The following is a 15,582-nucleotide window of genomic DNA, read 5'->3' on the forward strand; positions in this document are numbered from 1 at the left end:
TAAGGAAGCTTGTTCAGCCTTAGAACATTTGCCATATTGGCACCATTAACCTGTTGTCACCTCTAAGAACACTTAAAGGTGAAAGATTTGAATTCAGTGTTAACTCCAGAGTGTTCCTGGTCCTGGGGTTTGAATTCAAGATCTGAATGCTCTCTCTGAGGTTTTCTTTTTCTTTTTTTTCCTCAAGGCTAATGCTCTACCATTTGAGCCACAGCTCCACTGAGACTCTGTGTGTGTGTAGGTGTAGGTAAAAGTCTTACCTGTTGTTGGCTTTGAACCTCAATCCTTAAATTTTAAACTCCTGAGTAGCTAGGATTACAGGTGTGATGTGGAACTTGAACTCCAGGCCTGGGAGCTGTCCCTCAGCTCTTCAGCTCAAGGCAAGCCCTCTACCACTTGAACCACAGTGCCACTTCGGGTTTTCTGGTGGTTTATTGGAGATAAGAGTCTCCTGGACTTTCCTACCCAGGCTGGCTTTGAACTGTGATCCTCAGATCTCAGCCACCAGAGTAGCTAGGATTACAGGTGTGAGCCACTGGCCCCTGGCTCTGTGTTTTTTTAATTTTACTTGTATTTTTTTATTGTGTAGCTGTTTTGATCAAGGTTAGTGCTCTACCACTTGGTCCACAGCTCCATTTCTGGCTTTTTAGTTGTTAGGTAGACAGAAGAGTCTCACAGACTGTCCTGCCCTGTCTGGCTTCAATCGCTATCCTCACATCTCAGAGTAGCTAGGATTACAGGTGTGAGCCACCAGTGCCCGCAGCCCTTCAGATGATTCTGACATTGACTCGAGTTTGGGAACCACAGTCATAATCTTTTAGAAGTTCTGGTGCCTGAGGAAGGAAGGAAGAAAGGAGGAAAGGAGGGAAGGGAGGAAGGAAGGGAGGAAGGAAGGAAGGAAGGAGAGAGGTAGGGAAAGAAAAGAGAGAAAGGAGAGAGGCAAGGAGAAAAGCAAGGAAGAAGAGGGAGAGAGAAGGGAAGGGAAGGGAGAGGAGGAGGAGGAGGACGAAGAGGACGAGGAGGGGGTGGGAAGGGGAAGGGCAGATAAGGAAAGCAAAGCTGAGGATGCTGTGAGCACCTCAAGGTCCGTCGCACCTGAAGGTGAGAAACCCTTCGGCGAGCTGGCGCGCAAGGCCTGCTGGGGCTTGTAGTCCGGGCCTCCCCTAAGAGGAGGCGCCTGCGCACTGTCCGCTAACTCGCTCTGGTCGCTGTGGTCGGGCTCGGGACCGGCTGCCATCTTAGTCGAGGGACTGAGGAGTCGCCGCCGCCCCGAGTCCCGGTAAACACCCGCGGGCGTACTGGGGGTAGTTTTGGGGGAGAGGGGAGAGTCAGGACGAGAAGACTGGTAGAGAACCGGGTGTAGGGGAATGTGGCGCGGGGCGTCGGGACCGCACCTCCGAGGCTGCTCTTCTCCCCTCAGAGCCGGCGCCCGTGGGGGGCGCCGGGAGCTCGGGCTGGGGGCCGGGGCCGGGCGCGGGGCGGGGTGGGGGTGGGGTCAGCCGGACACAGCCAGCCGCCGGTGCCTGGCCGGGGCGCCCGGAGCCCCCAGCCCCGAGGACCCAAGTTGTGGGAGGCCCGGGCGGTGGCGGGCGTAGGCAGGGTCCAGCCCCGCGCCCCTCAGCCGCTCCCGGCGGCCACTTCTCCCGAGGTCCGGCCTAGGCGCGGGGCCCGGTGGCAAGCGGCCCGCCCGGGCGACGTGGCCCTGCGAGGGGCGGCGGCTGGGGCCCACCTGCCACCTGGTTGGCTTTCCCGAGACTTTTCCGAGCCCCAGTTGGCGGGGAGGGCCCAGCACCGCGGCTGCCTCCCCGGCTCCCCTCCGCTGTCCTTTTCCCTCCATTGTCCCCCCGCGTGGTGGTCCCGGCCCAGGCGCCCTCCTCGGCCGCCGCCGCCGCCGCCGCGGCGCCGACTTTTGCAGACGTGGAGCTGTCACTGTCCTTCCTCCCGTGAGTGCGCTTTTCTCTAACAGGGAAAATAAAGTAGCCGAGAACGTACTCCTAAGATCGAAACACGACGAGGTCCTGACTTTTCACGAGAGGACTCAAGTTTTCAGACTTAGTTCCCGGCCGAGACTTCGAGAAAGTTACAAGGGTCAAGGCATCCGAAGTAGGAGTTGGGCCTAAAGTTAGAGATGTAACCAGGTGCGCTGGCAGAGTACCTGGAATTCGCGATTTCCCCCATTACTCGTTTTCTGGGTTATATTCGTATACTGATCTTGTTGCATTATCTGCCATTTGTTCAATAACCGCAGTAAACTTGTTCTGAAGTGGGGTGGGGGTGGGTGGGAGGGATGAGGGGGGCGCGAGGAAGACAGATTTTATTTGAAAATTGAAGAACACAAGCCTGCAGTTATCATACTGTTGCTCCTAAGTGCAGGCATCTCCTGCATCTGTTCCTAATATATAATTCGATCTTAAGGAAGTAGGTAAAGGTAGTGTATTTCCACTCTCAAAATTGGCAGAGAGCTCGATTCTTATCAGAAATAAAGTTCTTATGAGAAATCTGGTGAGGTCCCTAGAGCAATTATTTCATTTGTCAGTTTTAGAAATGAAGGTGGAAATTCTCCTTGAAACAGTAAATATACAAGTTTTTGAGGGGCTGTGAGTCATATGTATGTGTTAGGCTTGGGGCATAAACTCTGGGCCTGGGCTTTTTGTTCAAGACTAGCCTTCTTGTACTTCAGCCTAGCTTCACTTCCAGCTTTTTTGTGGTTTATTGGAGATAAGAATCTCATGGACTTTACTGCCTGGATCGGCTTTGAACTGAGATCCTCAGATCTCAGCCTCCTGAGTAGCAAGGATTACAGGTGTGAGCCACTGGTGCCAGGCCTCAAAAGATAACTTTGTCCTTGCTGGGAGAAAAACAAAAACAAAACAAAACAAAACCCTTGCTTCCCAAATTGGTCCATTAGAAAAATTAGGAAATTAAATGGATCTGTGGCTCAAGTGGTAAAGCAAAAGAACTGAGCAAAAGAGCTCAGGGAAGCCGGGCGCCGTGACTAGCTACTTAGGAGGCTGAGATCTGAGGATCACGGTACAAAGCCAGCTGAAGCATGAACATCAGTGAGACTCTTAACTCCAATAAACCACTAGAAAACAGGAAATGGCACTGTGGCTCAACTGGTAGAGTGCTAGCCTTGAGCTAGGGACAGTGCCCAGGCCCAGAGTTCAAGCCCCACCCACGGCTGACCAAAAAATTAAAATAGAGCTCAGGGACAGTACCTGTGTTCAAGTCTCAGGATCACCACCAAAGTGGGGAGAAAGATTTTTTAAAAGTAGAAAATCTGGGTAGGGAATGTGGCCTAGTGGTAGAATGCTTGCCTAGCATGCATGAAGCCCTGGGTTCGATTCTCAGTACCACATAAACAGAAAAAGCTGGAAGTGATGCTGTGGCTCAAGTGATAGAGTGCTAGTCTTGAGCAAATGAAGCTCAGGGACAGTGCCCAGGCCCTGGGTTCAAGGCCAAAAAAAAAAAAAGTAGAAAGTCTGATACTCTTAAGGGATAAACACAAAGCTGCAATGCCTATGTGCCTCTGATCATATAAAATTATATTGGGGCTGGGAATGTGGCTTTGTGGTAGAGTGCTTGCCTTGCATGCACGAAGCCCTGGGTTCGATTCCTCAGTATCACATAAACAGAAAAAGCTGGAAGTGGTGCTGTGGGTCAAGTGTTAGAGTGCTAGCCTTGAGCAAAAGCAGCTCAGGGACAGTGCCCAAGCTCTGAGTTCAAGATCTAGGACTGGCAAAAATAAATAAAATGATATTTAACAAAATGAGCTCCAGGAAATGGAAATGAGGTTTTTGTTTGTTTTTTCTCCTTAGGGAAGGTAAGGGGGGGGACACAGGGTGAATAAATGCAGCAGTGGTACTCACTAGACACTGTTGAAAATGAACTAAATAACTTGTGATTGGGGATGGGAGGGAAATACTGGGAGAATGTGAGGGAAGTGGTGATACTGTCCAAAAGGGCCCGTGGTTCATGCCTATAATCTTAACTACTCTTGAGGCTGAGATCTAAAGACACGATTTGAAGCCACCTTGGGCAAGAAAGTCTTTAAGACTTATTTATCTCCAATTAACTACCAGAAAACCGAAGTGGCACTGTGGCTCAAAGTGGTATACCACTAGCCTTGAGTGGAAAAACTAACCTCAGGGACAGGGCTCAGGCCCCTCTGTACATCACCTTTATAATAAAAATTAAAAAAAACAAATTCCAGGATTTCATTTCTGATGTTGACTAGTAGGTCTGAGTTGGCTGCTACCGCTTTATGTTTAAAATATACCATAGATAATTCTGATGTTCTTGGGAACTGAAACAATTTATATGGACACAGTAAGGATGGCTCAAAAAGCTTCAAGACTGAGGATATAGGCCAGTTTAGTCTGGGGATTGTTCAGAAGAGGAGGAGGCAAGATTTGCCTCTGAGTTTGGTCTTAATAAGTAGGAATGTAACCGAGGTAGAGAAAGGAAAGGACAGGCAGGTAGATAAAACACCTTAATGCTACGTATAAATCCAGATGATTATGGGAGAAAAGGGTTTGGGGGGAATAGGAAGTGAAGTGGAGAGCATTGTCAGCTGTGAGGCCAAAAAGGTAAAAAGGAGCCAATTATATTGAAACTTTTTTTTTTTTTTTTTTGGTTAGTTGGGCTTGAACTTTGGGTTGGGCGCTGTCCCTGCGCTCTTCAGCTCAAGAGGAGCGCTCTACCTCTTGAGTACCACTTCTAGTTTTCTAATGGTTTATTGGAGATAAGAGTCTCAGGGCCTTTCCTGCCCTGGCTGGCTTTGAACCATGAGCCTCAGATCTCAGCCTCCTGAGTATCTAGGATTACAGGCGTGAGCCACTGGTGCCCAACTGAAGCTTTTTTATGTATAATACTAGAAACTTTATTTTGTTAGGGTTGAAGATTCTTTTTTTTATTTTTGGGGGGGTCTGGTCGTGGGGCCCGAACTCTGGGCCTGGGCGCGGTCCCTCAGCTCTTCAGCTCAAGGCTAGCATTCTACCACTTGAGCCACAGTGCCACTTCCGGCTTTTTTTTTCTTTTTGCTTATGTGGTGCTGAGGAATTGAACCCAGGGCCTCAGGCATGCAAGACAAGCGCTCTACCACTGAGCCACCTTCCCAGCCCAGGGTTGAAGATTCTTAAGGCAGGGAAGTGATATGAAAATGTGTGTTTGGAAAGATGATTCTAAATGGGCACCATTGGCTCATACCTATAATCCTAGCTACTCAGGCTGAAATTTGAGAATCTTCAGAATGCTGAGATCTGATAATCTCCCTTCAAAGCTATTCCCAGCAGACAAAGTCCAGAGACTCTTATTTCCAGTTAACTGGCAGAAAGCCAAAAGTAGAGGTATGGCTCAGGTGGTAGTATGCCAGACTTGACCATAAAAGCTAAGCAAGAAGGAGCTTGAGGTCTTGAGTTCAAGCCCTGATACCAGCACACACAAAAAAGGAAAGATGGTAAAAGTGAAAGAACAGCTGAGAACAAAGCCTGACCTAAGAAGGATGGATGATTTATCCAATTAGTGTGAACCACCAAGACTAGTCTGGTTAAAGAGTTCCTTTTCTGTTAAGGAACCCATTAACAAATCTGAATAGAAGCCTTATGCAGGTAACACATACCTGTCATCCTAGCTACTCAGGAAGCTAAGATCTGAGGGTCATGGTGGTTCCAAGCTAGCCTAGGCAGGACAATTTGTGAGCTCTTATCACAAATTAACCACCAAAAAGCTGTGAGTAGATCTGTGGCTGAAATGGTAGGGTACCAGCCTTGAGCAGAACTTGAGCAAGAAAGCTAAGGGACATTGCCCAGGCCTTGAGTTCAAGCTCCTATACTAGCACCACAGAAGAACCATAAAACAAAAAACAGCAATAAAACTTGTCTCTTGTAAGCAAATAGCTATTAGAATATGTGTTTATGTGTGCGTGCATTCAAGATATGTATGCTAAGGCTGTTCTAACTTCTGAGTTTTACATTTGTTAAAAAAAAATTCAAGCTAGGCGTTGGTGACTCAAGTGTGTAATCCTAGCTACTCAGGAGTCTGAGATCTGAGGATTGCACTTCAAAGCCAGCCCAGGCAGGAAAGTCCTTGAGACTCTTATCTCTAGTAAACCACCTGAAAACCAGAAGTGGTGCTGTGGCTCAAGTGGTAGAGCACTAGCCTTGAGCGTAAGAGCTCAGGGACAGCACCCAGGCCCAGAGTTCAAGCCCCACGACCGACCCCTCCCCTCAAAAAAAAATCAAATATTTTACCTAAAGCTAGTTAAAAGTCAGAGCTACACTAGAACCAAATTTTACAACTCTCAGTCTGGGGGCTGGGAAGGTGGCTCATTGGTAGATTGCTTGCCTTGCCTGCATTAGGCCCCGTGTTCGATTCCTTAGCACCACATAAGCAGGAAAAGCTGGAAGTGGTGCTCTGGCTCAAGTGGTAGAGTGCTAGCCTTGAGCTAAAGAGCTGAGGGACAGCGCCCAGGCCCAGAGTTAAGGCCCACAACGGACAATAAAACAACAACAACAAAAAAAACTAAAACTCTCAGTCTGGCATTCTTCAGTTGACTAAGGTGTATGCATGCTATTAAAGAGCTTCTAGTATTGGACCAGAAAGAATTTTTAGTCTATGCTTCTTAAACATTTAGGCAAGAGTTTAACAAGGAACTTTGCCTTGGGAGTGAGTTTTGTTGCAATCAGTCTGGCTTAAGAAATTTGTACTGGTGTACAAGACACTATGTTGAAAAACGAACTTTACAATTTAGGCGGGGGTGGGGAGGTGGAGGGTAGGGAAAGTGTAGTTGTGGAGATGGGAGGAAAGGGCTGATGGGGAAAAACAAAGGAGGAGGTAACAGTGCTTGATAGGAAATGTACTCATTGCCTTGCTCATGTAACTGTAACCCCTCTACAGTATTTTTACAATAAAACTTATTTAAAAAACTGTATCAGTATTGATAGAAAATAGTGATTTTTTTTTTTTAACCAAAACACCTGTTTTAGGCTTTTGGGATTGGTTTCCTTATGTGAATTAAGGCAAAAATATATATGATCACTATTTTTGTATATTTCTAGTGACTCCAAATTATGGACTCAGAATAAGCAATTAGTAAAGGAATGTGGCTGTAAGTGATACTGGCTTTGAATCAATATAAATCAGCAAGGGGATTCAGAGAATTGAATTGTAGCCTTCTCTGGTTGGGAGGTTGGCTCTCAGCTAAAGAAATGTCAGGTTGCGAACCATCCTCATAATGAGAAACAGTACCCAGAAGCTATTCTGGCCCCTGTCTTCCTCCAGACTAGCAGTGCACTGTCCTTGTGAAACTACTGCCAACTCAGCTCTTTTGCTGCTTTTCAGAACTGATTATACCCTGATCTTGGGAGTGCTTTTTCTTTTCTTGTCCCTATGAGCCTCCAACTTGGAAAGAGTGTCCTTACAGTGACCCTTGTAGGCAGAATATATTTATAATGGTCATACTTATTATGCCACATAGCTATCATATACCAAGGTGGGTATTATCTCATACTGTGTATGTTTTTTCCTAACTTGTCCTTTAATCCTGACTGCTCCATTAAAAAACATTCCATGAATTTATTTTTTAAAGACTTGTTGTGAGGTTTCCAAGGTCATCACAGATCTTGTGTGTTTGATAACTATAGAAGTGGTATGTTAATGGATCTTCCTTCCCTTCTCAGGTAACATGCATTTCACAGTGGCCTTCTGGAGACAACGCCTTAATCCAAAAAAGTGACTTGAGCAGAGAACTTCAGGTATGGTGACATTCTTGTCAAAGAGATTTGGAGATAGGATGGTACAAAGGGCAAACCCAGGTCACATAACTGCTGTGGGAATGTGGGAAAAGAGGAGTTTTGATTCTGGCTACATCAATTGATTAAATAAATAGGCAGTATATACTAGATTTGAAACCTGTAGTCTCTTCTTCAAGGATTAATTTGTGAACCACACTGTATCTTAATTTGGGTCCTCTGATTTTTTTTTTTTTTTTTTTTTTTTTTTTTTGTCGGTCGTGGGGCTTGAACTCTGGGCCTGAGTGCTGTCCCTCAGCTCTTCAGCTCAAGAGGAGCGCTCTACCACTTGAGCTACAGCGCCACTTCCGGTTTTCTGGTGGTTTATTGGAGATAGGAGTCTCATGGTCTCTCCTGCCCGGGCTGGCTTTGAACCGCGATCCTCAGATCTCAGCCTCCTGAGTAGCTAGGATTACAGGCGTGAGCCACCAGTGCCCGGCTTCCTCTGATTTTTTTTAAATCAGAGAATCATTTTATAAGTTCTTTATACATACACAAATATTTTTTTCACTTGTGCTGGTTTGCAAATATCTCTGTAAATTTGTTCAGACTTCTGCATATGGATGGCATTAACAAGCAGAATTAAAAGGAAGGCAGCAGCATGTGCTGGTTGCTCATACCTATAATCCTAGCTACTTTGGAGGCTGAGATCTGAGAATCAAGGTTCAAAGCAGGCATCAAAGAAACCTTTAACCAGCAAAAAGCTGGAAGTAGTAGTATAGTTTAAGTGGTAGAGTGCCAGTCTTGAGTGAAAAAGTGAAAAACCCTGAGTTCAATCCCTGGTACCAAAAACAGGGGGGAGGGAAGGAGGGGAAAGATGGTATATTATATTCTGCAGTGAAAAACAAGACAATTTTTCCTTTTTTTTTTCATTTTCTTTTTGTCGGCTGTGCGACTTGACTCAGGACCTGGGTGCTGTTCCTGAGCTCAGTTTGTTCAAGGCTAGCACTCTACCATTTTAAGCCACAACGACACTTCCAATTTTTTGGTGGCTAATTGGAAATAAGAGTCTCACAGAATTTCTTGCCCAGGCTGGCTTTGAACTGGGATTTCAGATCTCAGCCTCCTAAATAGCTAGGATTACAAGTGTGAACCACCAGCACAGCTTTTCCTCCCTCCCTTCCTTTCCTCCCTCCCTCCCTCCCTTTCCTTCTCCCTCCCTCCCTTTCCCTTTTCCCTTTTTCCTTTTCCCCTTTTCCCTTTTCCCCTTTCCTTTCCTTTCCTTTCCTTTCCTTTCCTTTCCTTTCCTTTCCTTTCCTTTCCTTTCCTTTCCTTTCCTTTCCTTTCTTTCCCCCCTTCCCTTCCCTTTCTTTTCCTTTCCCTCCTTCCCCTCTTTCCCTCCCTTCCTTTCCTCCCTCCCTCCCTCCCTCCTCTCTCTTTCTCTTTCTTTGTTCCTTCCTTCCTTCCTTCCTTCCTTCCTTCCTTCCTTCCTTCCTTCCTTCCTTCCCTCCTTCCCTCTTTCCCTCTTTCCCCTTCTCTCTTTAGTTTGTTCATTCGTTCTTCCTTTTTTCCTGGGCCTGGGCCTGGGCTCTGTCCCAGAGCCTCTGTGCCAGTGCCACTTCTGGCTTTTTCTGTTTATGTATTACTGAGGAATTGAACCCAGGGTTTCATGTATGCTAAGCAAGCCACATTCCTAGCCAAGCTTTTAATTTCTTTTTATTTATTTATTTTGTTTGTTTTGTGGTTGTGGGTGCTGTCCCTGAGCTCTTCAGCTCAAGGCTGTTGTTGTTCTACCACTTGAGCCACTGTGCCACTTCCAGTTTTCTGGTAGTTAATTGGAGATAAGAGTCTTACGGACTTTTCTGCCTGGGCTGGTTTTTTGTTTTTTGTTTTGTTCCATTCATGGGGCCTGAACTCTGGGCCTGGGCGCTGTCCCTCAGCTCTTCAGCTCAAGGCTAGCGCTCTACCACTTGAGCCACAACGCCACTTTCGGCTTTTTATTTCCTGCTTATGTGGTGCTGAGAAATCGAACCCAGGGCCTCATGCATACAAAACAAGCACTCTACTACTGAGCCACCTTCCCAGCCCCCTGGGCTGGTTTTGAACCAGGATCCTTACATCTCAGCCTCCTGAGTAGCTAGGACTATAGGTGTGAGCAACCAGCTTTTCTTTTCCTTCCTTCCTTCCTTCCTTCCTTCCTTCCTTCCTTCCTTCCTTCCTTCCTTCCTCTCTCTCTCTCTCTCTCTCTTCCTTCCTTCCTTCCTTCCTTCCTTCCTTCCTTCCTTCCTTCCTTCCTTCCTTCCTTCCTTTCTTTCTTTCTTTCTTTCTTTCTTTCTTTCTTTCTTTCTTTCTTTCTTTCTTTCTTTCTTTCTTTCGTCAGTTGTGGGGCCTGAACTCTAGGCCTGGGCACTGTCCCTCAGCTCTTCAGCTCAAGGCTAGCGCTCTATCACTTGAGTCACAGCGCCACTTCCAGCCTTTTCTGCTTATGTGGTGCTGAGCAATTGAACCCAGGGCCTCATGCATGCAAGGCTAGCACTATACCACTGAGCCACCTTCCCAGCCCTAGCTTTTCATTTCTTTTTTTTTTAGTCAGTCGTGGGGTTTGAACTCTAGGCCTGGGCATTATCCCTCAGCTCTTCAGCTCAAGGCTAGAACTTTACCACTTGAGCCACAGTGCCACTTCTGGCTTTTTCTGCTTATGTGGTACTGAGGAATAGAACCCAGGGCCTCATGCATACAAGGCAAGCACTCTACCACTGAGCCACTTTCCCAGCCCCTGACTCAATACTTTTTTAGAGCTTTGTTGACATCAAAGTGTTGGACTATGTATCAGAAGCAAAATACTCCCTAATATCCAGTGCCATATAAATATGAAGCCATGTTCTCTTAGTTTTTGCTTTAACCAAAAAGACTTATAGGAAGCTAGGTACTTGTGGCTTAAGCTTGTAATCCTAGCTAACTAGGAGGCTGAGCTCTGGGGTGCTCTGTTTGAACTAGCCTAGGCAGATAATTTATCTCCAGTTAAGCCAAAAGTAGCTGCATGGCTAGAGCATTAGCCTTGAGTGCAAAAGCTATGGGACAGCACCCAGGCCCTGAGTTTAAACCTCAGTACAGGCATGCACACAAAAAAGACTTGTATGTAGAAAACTTAAGTGTGTGTGTGTGTGTGTGTGTGTGTATGTTAAGTTTGTAATATTATTCAATAAGTATTTATTGAACTGCTGTTGTGCTCGCCCCAAAGGATATTTGAATATAAAATTTTGTTTTAAGGATTTTGTGTTTTTTTGTCAAGAAAACAAATTTGCTTGCCTGTAATCATATTAAACAAGTGACAAGATAGAATGGCATAAAAAAAAAAGTGCATGGTATTACAATGTAAGGTATTTCAGGTTTCTTGGTGCCATTAGTATAACTGACTGTAGCAGAGAATTATAACCAAAAAGCAATTCCTGATGGATGTGATGATGTACACCTGTAATTCCAATATTTGGGAAGGATATATAAGTTTTAAGGTATGGCCTATATAGCCAGATCCTGTCTCGAAAACAAACAAAAAATAATCCTGGCTCTTAAACTTGTAATTTTTTTTTTTTTTCATATCTAGATACTTCTTACCTTGTAGTTACAATATTCTACCCCAGGAAAGAAGAAACATTTTCTTTTTCTTTTCTTTCTTTCTTTTTGTTTTTGGGGGGTCTGGTCATGCGACCTGAACTCTGGGCCTGGGCACTGTCCCTTAGCTCTTCAGCTCAAGGCTAGCACCTTACCACTTGAGCCACTGCGCCACTTCCAGCTTTTTTTTTTTTTTTTTTCTGCTTATGCGGTGCTGAGGAATTGAACCCAGGGCCTCATGCATGCAAGGCAAGCGCTCTACCACTGAGCCAACTTCCCAGCCCATGCCTCTTGTAATTTTGAAGGGCACTCAGGAGGCTGAGATCTGAGGATTGCAGTTCAAAGCCAGCCTGGGCAGGAAACTCCAGGACTTTTATCTCCAATTAGCCACCTGAAAACCAGAAATGGAGCTGTGGATTGAGCCGAAGAGCTGAGGGACAGCACCCAGGTGCAGAGTTTAAGCCCCATGACTGACCCCCCCCCCCAAAAAAAATGTGTTTTAATAATTTCAGGGATTTAGATCTTAATTTTTATTTCATTGTGTGATGATTTTGATTTTTTTTTGCAGTACTGAAATTCAAACTCAGTGGTTTGCTCTTGTTCTACTTCCTTGATGAATCATTACACTACTTGAGCCATGCCACTAGCCCTGCTTTTTGGTGTTAATTGGAGTTTGAAAAAAAGTTCTGTGGACTTTTTTGCCTAGGCTGACTTCAAACCTCAATCCTCTAGGTCCTTAGCCTTCTGAGTATCTAGGATAACCTACATTAATATGGCAGTTTGTATTTATTTATTTGTCGGTTGTAGGGCCTGGACTCTAGGCCTGGGTGCTGTCCCTGAGCTCTTCAACTCCAGGCTAGTGCTCTACCACTTGAGCCACAGTGCCACTTCCGAGTTTTTCTGCTTATGTGGTGCTGAGAAATCGAACCCAGGGCTTCATGCATGCAAGGCAAGCACTCTACCACTAAGCCACCTTCCCCATCTGTAATCTATTTTGTTTGTGTTGTTTGAAGTATGAGACCTTTTTTTTTTTGGGGTCTGGTTGTGGGGCCTGAACTCTGGGCCTGGGCACTGTCCCTCAGCTCTTCAGCTCAAGGCTAGCACTCTACCACTTGAGCCACAGTGCCACTTCCGGTTTTTTTCTTTTTTGCTTATATGGTGTTGAGGAATTGAACCCAGGGCCTCATGCATGCGAGGCAAACACTCTACCACTGAGCCAACTCCCCAGCCAACCCCAGGTGTATTTCTTTCTTTGGAATATTTTTATTCTCTTATTTTTTGGATTCAGTCAAAGTAAGTGACCTCACTCATTAAAATAATCATGGGTGGGTCGCTTGTGGCTCACGCCTGTAATCCTAGTTACCAGGAGGCTGAGATCTGAGGATCACAGTTCAACTCTAGCTGGTCCGTGAAGATCAACAAGGGAAAGAGAATGAGAAAATGGCCTGTGTGCAGGAAGCACTTGAAACAGAGCTGGAGCTCCACAAGTTATCTATACAGTTGTTGGTTTCAGACAAATTCAGTTTACAATCTGCCTGGGCCACATACATGTAGCAGGTGGCCAATGAAAGAGAACTAGAGGAGGTGGGGGAAAAAAAAGAAAAAAAAAAAAAAAGAACTAGAGCACAAAGGTCTTGCTAGCCGCCTGCAGGCTTTACAACAGCATGTTGCAGAGCTAGAGATGACATTGTTTGCAGTTTCTACCACTCAGATTGCGACAGACGAGAACATTCTAGACCTCATTAAAGACCTGAATAACATAGAACTGCAACTTCAGGAAAAGACCAGAAGCTATGATGATCTGGAGGAAGAGAACATCAAGCTGCAGGAGAGGCTGGGAGTGAGCCTGACAGAAGGCTGACATCAAGATAATTCATGAGTTACAACAGCACTAGTGAAGTGGGCAGAGTTGGAAAGACAACTAGACAACATGAAAGAGTTGGTGACAACATTAAAGTTGGAGAAAGACACCTTTGCAGAGGACCTGAGGGTAGATTTCAGGTGGAATGAGAAGGTCCAGTAGATTTCAGGTGGAATGAGAAGGTCCAGTAGTTCTTGGAACAGATGAACTAGCTGAGAGAGGAGAAAGAGCAAGGGGTGAGGCAGAGACCAACCTGGTGGAACTGAGAAAGCAGCTATCAGAGCTACTACCTCCATAACCCCCTACAGGGCCATCTCAGGTGGAACAGCAGTTGTTGGCCCAGACCTACCAGTTGCTGAAGGAGCTAAGGAACCTGGAGCAACAGGAGTAACTTTGGATACTGGAGAAGGCTGAAGAATGGAATCAGCATGCCAAAGATGGACACAAGATCCTTGAGAAAGGGCTGGGAAGATGGCTCAGTGGTAGAGCGCTTGCCTTGCATGCCTGTGGCCCTGGGTTGGATTCCTCAGCACCACATAAGCAAAAAGAAAAAAGCCGGAAGTGGTGCTGTGGCTCAAGTGGTAGAGCGCTAGCCTTGAGCTGAAGAGCTGAGGGACAGCACCCAGGCCCAGAGTTCAGCCCCACGACCGGACCAAAAAAAAAAAAGATCCTTGAGAAAATGGAAAAGGAACATGAGAGCATGAGATGCAAACTCATACAACTAAGAGCTAAAAGATCAGCTGGCCCAGCTGCAGGATGCCCTCCTCCATAGGCTGAGCAGTAAGAAGGAGGAGATCGCCAGTGTCCTGCGCTTGGAGCAGCAGGTGAAGAAACATCTGCAGGAGAAACTGGACCAGTGAATCGACAACTTAGGAGAATGGAAAGAGATAGCTGAGTTAAAGAGCCAAGCAGCTCAGAATCTTCAGGAGCAGTGTGACCAGTACTTGGCCCAGCTACCAGAGCTCAGAGCCATCTGTGAACAGCACATGACTTCCAATCAGCAGCAGAACTCAAGGAGGCCCTGCAGCAGTCCCTGCTGAGGCACACCCAGTTGTTGGAGCAGCTGAAGCAGGAGCAGGTGCAGAGTCAGTTGGGAACCTGACTGTGTCTTGAAAGTTACAGGACACACTGAAGTGCCTGGAGGCAGCAGTACATGAGAATGGGCACCTGTGGGCCCAGCCCCAGCTGAGCTTTCAGGCTTTCCCTAGGGAAGGTGAAGGAGTGAGCAAAGAAGAAAAGGAAGTGACTCTACCTGATGTGACTGTCCCAGAGGACGTAGACAACCCACAAATCATGTGGGATTTTTACCTTGAATTGCTATCAGTTGCTGAATCAAAGAAGATGAAGCTCAGCCAGCAGTTGCAGGAGCAGCAGGTCAGCTGGAGCAGCAGGTCAGCTGCAGGTGCCTGGCCAACCTGGCAGTCAAATGCCAGAGAAAGCTGGTACTCTGGGCCCTCTTCCCCAAGGGCTAGAAACCATGGCATGTTTGTGGACAATCCTGTACACAGATGCCAAGAAGCTGAAAATCTGCTGCATCCATGACCTGTCCAATAAGGTGAACTACCAGAATCAAGTGGATGAACTCCACATCATTGCAGCCAGCTGCCAGAACACATCAGTGCCTTTGAAGAGTCCATCGTTTTCTGTAAAGAACAGATGGAAGTTGTGAATGAGTTGTATCAGGAGAAAGATGAGTGTCAACAGGCTCTCCCAGAACAGGGAGAGGAAGAAGGAGCTGCTGGAACAGCTAAGGCACCTTGCGGTGAAGGCACAAGTGCCAAGGCCAGAGGCTGGCAGCGAACCCAGACCCTTGCTGCTGAGGCCAACTCAGACCTGTTGGGCCCCACAAAGATGAAAGTTATACAGGAGCAGCAAGGTTTTGAAGAGGTACAACTTGAAATCAATATGGAGCCTGCTCAATGAGAGGCTGGAGTGCCTTACCCCCTGGAGAATCCCACCACAGAATAGATCATGCCACTGCTGCCTGATATCCAGCACCACAATGGTGCAAATGAGTTCAAGATAATTACTGTCTAAAAACCTGGCAGTCATTGCCTAGAGAAGTGGGTTCCTATCCTTTTGCATGTACTTGGAACATGGTAACTGGGTGGAAGTCTCTCAGGTCTTGTTATAATGGATGATGGAAAGTGTAGTTGGAGGCCAGACAGAGCAGAGACTGCTGGTAGTGGCCCAAACTCTAAAGACATCTAATAATCCATTGGTTGCCAGAAAATGGACCCACATGATGGTTATTAAAAAGGGTAAATTCTTTACATAGGAAGAGGGAGAAGATGGGGAACAATGGCATATTATGTTGTTATTTTATAAGTGACTTCCATATTAGCATACTCATTATTTTCTGATACACCTTTTTTTGGG

General features: G+C 46.2%; 1 protein-coding gene across 2 annotated transcripts in view; it reads left to right on the forward strand.

The window, feature by feature from the left end:
• Positions 1-1,175: 1,175 nt before the first annotated feature.
• The window catches only part of Itch (itchy E3 ubiquitin protein ligase), a 103,053-nt gene continuing 88,646 nt past the window's right edge, over positions 1,176-15,582 (forward strand). The window contains exons 1-2 of one of the 2 annotated variants that reach the window (XM_070007098.1): positions 1,176-1,279; positions 7,680-7,754. The gene's annotated coding sequence lies outside the window, so the exon portion shown is untranslated. Of the gene's footprint in view, positions 1,280-1,987; positions 2,139-7,679; positions 7,755-15,582 lie in introns of those variants that run through there. The other variant, XM_070007099.1, reaches the window with a different exon arrangement.

Source organism: Dipodomys merriami, unplaced genomic scaffold (assembly GCF_024711535.1).
Source record: "Dipodomys merriami isolate MVZ:Mamm:240054 unplaced genomic scaffold, mDipMer1.0.p SCAF_7, whole genome shotgun sequence".
Lineage (NCBI taxonomy): Eukaryota > Metazoa > Chordata > Mammalia > Rodentia > Heteromyidae > Dipodomys > Dipodomys merriami.